This window comes from Rhincodon typus, chromosome 2, assembly GCF_021869965.1.
Source record: "Rhincodon typus isolate 14 chromosome 2, sRhiTyp1.1, whole genome shotgun sequence".
Classification (NCBI taxonomy): domain Eukaryota; kingdom Metazoa; phylum Chordata; class Chondrichthyes; order Orectolobiformes; family Rhincodontidae; genus Rhincodon; species Rhincodon typus.
In genome coordinates, this window is record NC_063333.1 from 19503654 (window position 1) to 19509653 (window position 6000).

Genomic DNA, 6000 nt, shown 5'->3' on the forward strand with positions numbered 1-6000 from the left:
GGTGTTACCAGATTCTGACCCAGTGGAAATGAAATAGTACTGTTCATCACCTCATAATGTGAGCAAGCATACATTACTGATGAATTACCCTTTCAAACACAGCAGCCAATGTATGCACAAGGTCCTACAAACAACAATTGAATCAATAACCAGAAGGCTGTTGTTTGAGAGTGTTCATCCAGGGAGGTAAGTTGCCCTTTGACTTGTGCTGTTTCTGTTTAGATATGCGTTTTTCTTTAAATCTGTTAAAAATTTAGACAGGGCTTCAATTTAATATCATCAGTTGATCCAGTTAATATCATCTCCTCGTACAGTAGTGCAGCATTACCTCAATATTATACTACAGTGACTGAAGTCCTAAAATGGAGTTTAATTTCTGATGCTTTGACAGACTGTCAGAGTGCTGGCCAAGCCTGGGTCACCTGATCTAACGTGTGTTACCAACTCTATAACCTAAGTGCTGCTAGTAAAATAAAAATATTGCACACAGGAATCCATACTTTGGACCGTAGAGATTACATCTTGGAATTGTTACCCTAGTATCTCATGCTGTAACATTACTTCCTATTCGCATACATTGATAAAAAAAATTGTTAGTTTGTGATAACATTAGTTATTTCATCACAGTTAACTTACATTGACACTTTGTTTTCCCATATGTTCTCTAATTGATTTGTCAAAAGGCAATCAGTGCAACAAATAATTCAATACAATTCAGAAATGCTCAAAAATTAAGGTTTCATCATTTCTAGACCTTCTTTGGCAAAAGATCCAATCCTTTATTAGTGCCTAAATCTACATGCGGTTGAAAGCATTTTTTGTAGATCTCGGCATAAAATGTCGCTATGTAATAAATATTGTTCCAAGTATCAAATTGCTGAAGAGTTGCAGTATTGAGTCTATATTATTGCCTCATTTCTATGTGTTTGCTGCAATGTGTCTTCTGTTCTCCACACAAAGTCTGTACTCAACATAAATGCTTACTGAGTTTGATCAGGATGTTATAGTGAAAGGAGTCCACCCTATTGTCAGAAAACTAAAATCTTGCAGATGGTTCTGTCGTGCTTATTAACAAAAATGGTGCAAAATTGAGTTTTAATTTAACCTTGCTGCAGTCACAATTTGGCCCTGAAGAAAGGGTGCAGTTCACAGTACTGGGCACAGAGACATAGAAATCTAGCAAAAGATAGAGCTTCTGTGCAGAAAATGACTGAAGTGTAAAGCTGTGTCTGAACTGTGTCCTTGAATAGTATGAGATGGCATAGGATCCTTGCTAACGTGTATTGATGGGTTTAAAAAAAACAGAAATGACTGCACAAACAAACACTTTCTAAATTGTGAACTCTGTAGGATCTATATGAGGGGTGATTGTCTACCATAATGTCCATTAAAAAAAATCTGTTAAATCTGTGTGTATCTTTACTTTCTCTACAATCTCATTGAACAGCCCTCAACTGCAGTTTTTAGATTTGTTTCTTTCAGCTTTGTGTTAGGGGTGCCACAAGCGCCCCAGTCTCCAGTCAGCTGTCACTACCACAAAATAATGGACATTAGTGTTCAAGCCCAACTTGCTTCTTGGATCAAGGCCTAGGACTACCAGGGTAATTGATATGGTTACTCTTCTCTTGTGAAATGCAAGAAAATACCCTGGAGGCCTGTTGTTTTTGGTCAGGCAGCCAAAGGCTCCTGTAGGGGTCATAGGCTCATGCCATGATCAAGGCTTCTGCTCTGGTTCTGGGAATGGATCCTTTACCAGTAGGTGACCTTTGTGTAAATGAAGGCTTGGCAATTACCAGAAATGACCAGCAGGTTCAAGTCAGCTCAGCTCAGCTTCCCCCGACTTGCCCACAATTGGAAGGTGCAGGAAGCTCACCTATAATGTTTTTCAGTGTTTCTTCAGTGGGGTGGCACGGTGGCTCAATGGTTAGCGATACTGCCTCACAGTGCCAGGAACCCAGGTTCAGTTTCACCCTCAGGCAACTGTCTGTGTGCAGTTTGTACATTCTCCCCACATCTGCTTGGGTTTCTTCCGGGTATTCTGGTTTCGTCCCACAGTTCAAAGATATGCAGATTAGGTGGATTGGCCATGCTAAATTGCCCATAGTGTCCAGTAATGTGCAGGCCACGTGAATTAGTCCTGGGAAATGCAGGGTTATAGGGATTGGGTGGCATGCTCTTTGGAGGGTTGGTGTGATTCAATGGGCTGAATGGGCTGTTTCCAAACTGTGGGGATTCTATGATTCAATTTGTTTTTACCTTCCTATTGAAAATTCAAAGCTCTCACAAGTAAATGAACAATTTGAGATAAGGTAATTGAGATCCAGAAGTAAATTTCCCTTTGTATTTTATAGAGAAATTTTTTCTTATCATTGAATTCTAACACAGAATTATGTAGATAGAACTCGCATCACAGAAACTGGTTAATCCTATCACTCCGTTGCTGTGGTTTATACTCTGTATGATTGCGTCAAGTCCCACCCCTGCACTAGACCCTGTGCTTGCCATAAACGTGGAACATTGCCTGAGAACTCAACCTCGTTGTAAAAAAAAGTGGAAGCCAGTTCAGAAAAGTCTGTGGTAGAGATCAAATATTTTATTTCAAGCCCATATGCTATTAGCAATCCTTTTCACCCAAGTGTAAATTGGTATTTTATGTAGCGCATTGCAGTATTTATCAGTTGTCACTTCTTTGGTTTGCCTTTGCTTCTGACTCCTTCTCACATTCATCCTTCCATCTTGTTATGAAAGCACCTACTAACAGGGCAAATGTAGGGGGTGGGGGATGGGAGTCACCCTGCTATTTCCTTTTTTCTTATTTTGAACTTGAAAGCAGGACAATAATGACTTAGAAATGTAATGGGACTAAACAATGTGAAGACGCTTCACAAACATCAGTAAAATGCTGCCTGATCTTCTGGAGGTTGTAAGGATCTGGCTGTTTCTGCTCTGTGTGTTGTTTCAGCACACCCACACTGTCTGGTTCAATACTAATCCGCCATTCCTTCAATGATATTTGAAAACTTCATACTTCAGTAATCCAAATCTTGACAAGGACAATTGGATGGCAAAGAATATTATAATTTCTCTAAATCATTTCTAGCACATTAGTTCGCATAGACAGTACTGATGCTTTGCTTTTATATTTTCATTGCTAATTTCCCCTCCCTTTCCCCATCTCTGCTTTAACTCACTGCTGTGATACGATTGCATGAGCCCTGGAAATGGTCTCACACCTCACTCTTTAATGCTGATTATTTTTTGAGTGAGCAGCAACATCAGTGGTTGAGCGGGGATCAGTCTATTTAAATTGCCCTCCTCTTCCCCAGACACCCAGCTCTCCTTGTTTCCGCAATGTTTTATGAGGACACAAAGGTGAAATCAAGCCCCATGCACTCAAGCACATGCAAACACCAACAACAACTTGTATTGGTATGGTGTCATTAATGTAAGATACAGCAGCATAGTCACTCTCATTTGCTGTAAATGAACAAAAAGGATATTACAAAGAAGAAAATTGATTGATCCTTGATCCAGGATACTACAAATAAACAAAGTGCCTAATTTAGCAGGAAAGGCATCCCCCATGACAGAGATAAAATGCCCTCCATTTTAAAGACACTTACAGACAGCTTACTGTTGATACATTTTCATCCCATAGACCTGCAAATCTTCAAGCTGAATTTATGAACTTAGAAAGTTGGAAAAAAGATGGGGCAGTGGTAATTGTAATTATAAACAAAAATATATATGAATAATGGGAAGAAAACATTGTGGGAGGTGCATTCTAAGGGCGTAAGGATCTGAAAGGGTTAATCCTGAGGAGTGCCTTAAGCATCACCCACTATGATGATGTGATGGGGAGAACAGATTATGATCTCAAAGGTAAGACCTACTGTTTGGATCTGTAACAATATCTATTGTTTTAATGTAACTTGTACATAGTCGCTGTCATATGACAAACTGCATCTTGTTTAAGTCAAGAACCAATTCTCATTGGACTACTATGTGGTTTTCCTCTAGCACTCTAAACTAAGCAGGCAGTTTAGGTCTCTACCAGGAAAGAGGTAACAATCTACCAGATAGTTCACGCAAAATAATGAGCAATGGTGAGGAATCGTTTTACAACACACTTTAACAATGCACAGCATGCACTGTGATGTCTGTGACTAAAAGAATTTCAGCTTATGTACAGCTATCTTTTCCCTTTTCAAAACTGTACACATATTGTTGGATTAACATTGAAAGAATAACTCTGCCTGTGTGTGTTGATATGGTACCCACATTCCTGACCTGATGGAAGCCCGGAGATGTACCTACTTCATTCCTACACCCCAAGGTGGCAGAGTCTTCTTTAGTGTGTGGAAGTCATCGGGACCTGATCTGCAATTTTGCCTTGAGACTCAGACTATGAACTATTATGGCTCTTTCAGTATGGAAATCTGGGGTCCTAATGGTACGGAACTCCTGTAATAACATAATAATATAGATTAAAAGTTGAGTATTTTATAATTCTCTTGCCCATCACGAGGAGCAGGAGTCCAACAAAGAAACCTGAGGTTAGCCCTACCCAGGGCTTCTCCCTTTGTTGCCCTGCCACCAATAAGATTCCCATGTGCTGGGAAATGTAGTTCCAAATCCCTGGCAGCAACCCCTTGTTGGTGGAACAAAGCAAGCAGTGGTTTTGTACCCATCCGTTTTGAACGGGAGTTTGCAAGCTAATGAGACGAGCCTGCTATTAAACAAGCACACTGCTAACTTTCCTGTGTTCCTGACCAAAGGTTAAAATCAAACCCTTGAGGTCAGTCATTGTAGGAGTTATAAGAGTTGATCAGTGGATACCTTGGCAATTTGTAGCTTATCTGAGCAACTGTCCTACCACAGTGAAGGTTCCCCCAAATCACAACACCTGGCTCAAGATGGATGCTATCATGTGGCCAGCAACTCAGCTATGAGAACCTGCAAATATGCAACATACAAAGACCTGGTGTCCGCAGTCCTTGCTGAAAGTTGGGTGCTGCCTGTAATGAGCTAGGTTATTGATGTGTTGCGGTGGCAGCAGTGCAAACTATTAGCCAAACACAGGAATAACTGAGCATTTTGGAGAGGAGGGGAAAGTTGCTCCAGTTATTTCTTTGCAGAGGCAGCTTTAAGGGCAGTCAGAATCCCTGACCCTAATATGCTTTGCGGCAGGATCTCATTGATAATACATTAATGAGCTGACCCTAGTATGCTGTGTACCAGGAGCTGTTTGGTAAGACGTTAATGAGATGAACTTGCATTATGGCACAAGGCCAGCTGAGTGCAGAATAGGAAAACACAATGTCAGAACTGAACTATCAAATCAACTGACCCAGGAGGATTACAGAAGAAGGTTAGTCAACATTTCAGTGGGAAAGAAAAGAAACATTTTCCAAAGTGTAATGCAGGACATGTAAGCAGATTGAGACAAAACAAATCTACTCTGAAATGGATTGAAAAACAACTTAAGTGAAATAAAAATGTAAATAAAATATCCCTCCACATCTTGTAGAAAGGGCTCGCTTGCCTATCTATTAGCAAGGCAGTGACATCAGGATAATGTCACTAGACTAGTAATCCAGAGCTCCAGGCTATTATTCTGGAGATGTAACTTCAAATCTCACCATTTTAGATGGTGACATTTGGATTCAATAAACTCCTGAGTTAATGGCGACAATGTATTTACTGTTGTACAGATCCATCTGATCCACTGCTGACCTTTAGGAAAGTAAAAACAGCTGTCCTCACCTGTGCTGCCCTACATGACTACTGACCCACAGTAATATGGCTGACTCTTAACTGCTCTGTGAAATGGCCTTGAGATCCAATCAGTTCAAGGGCAATTCACAATAGGTAACAAAAGCCAGCTTTGTGTCTTTGTCCTATCCAAGATCAAAAAAAAACAAGCTAATGCAGACAGAATTTAGGAGGATGGTTACGGGGGTTAAACGAGGACTAGAATAAACTACAGATGCAGAGGCT